Consider the following 805-nt stretch of genomic DNA (forward strand, 5'->3'; position numbering starts at 1 on the left):
GGTCAGGAGTTCGAGACCAGCCTGGCCAACAAAGTGAAACCTTATCTCTACTAAAAATACAAATTTAGCCGGGCATGGTGGTGGTCCCAGCTACTCAGAAGGCTGAGGCAAGAGAATTGCTGGAACCCAGGAGGCAGAGGTTGCCGTGAGCTGAGAATGCACCATTGTACTCCAGCCTGGGCAAGAAGAGTGAAACTCTGTCTCAAAAAATAAAAATAAATAAAAGCTTTTAGCAACTCAACAGACTCTCTCAAGCTAATTCCAAAATAGGAAATTTGAGACTGGGAAAGAAGGGCAGCAGTCAAAATTTCTTTGCCCACGTATCTCATCTCCCTTGCCTCCCAGGTAAAATCAACGTGAAGCCTGGGATGCGTTTCCAGGCAACAGAAGCCTGAATGTGATTTGCCAGCCCAGCCCTGAAAGACAGTCGGGTGGCTGGGGCACTTACCTGTAAGCGGTTCGGTACCCCGTGATGGTGATCTTCAGGTTCTGGCCTTCCTGCACCTCGATCATCTGTGAGGACGGCTCAAACCGGAACTCCTTCATCATGGGTTTGAAGTAATACTGGCCAGGGCTCTGCCAAGATAATCACACTGAACCTCAGCAGCCACATCTAGGCATGGTTTAAAAGTGAGGGGTGAAGGTCATGATGGACCAGAATTACACCGGAGGAGTGCCGTGGCTTCCCAGGCAGCCAGAAATGGTCATCCTCTGTCTACAATCACCACTCACAGTCAGGTAACGGCAATCACAGCTCTAACAATGGCAGCTGCTGGTATTACCTGCCTGCAACGACTCTGCGAGG

The 805-nt window shown here is 49.9% G+C and overlaps 1 protein-coding gene across 1 annotated transcript in view; it reads right to left on the reverse strand.

Moving 5' to 3' along the window:
* Positions 1 to 805, reverse strand: part of LOC105547537 (nodal modulator 2) — a 77515-nt gene that overhangs the window by 20068 nt on the left and 56642 nt on the right. The window lies entirely within an intron of this gene.

The sequence above is a fragment of the Mandrillus leucophaeus genome, unplaced genomic scaffold, assembly GCF_000951045.1.
Source record: "Mandrillus leucophaeus isolate KB7577 unplaced genomic scaffold, Mleu.le_1.0 Scaffold390, whole genome shotgun sequence".
NCBI classification, from domain to species: Eukaryota; Metazoa; Chordata; class Mammalia; order Primates; family Cercopithecidae; genus Mandrillus; species Mandrillus leucophaeus.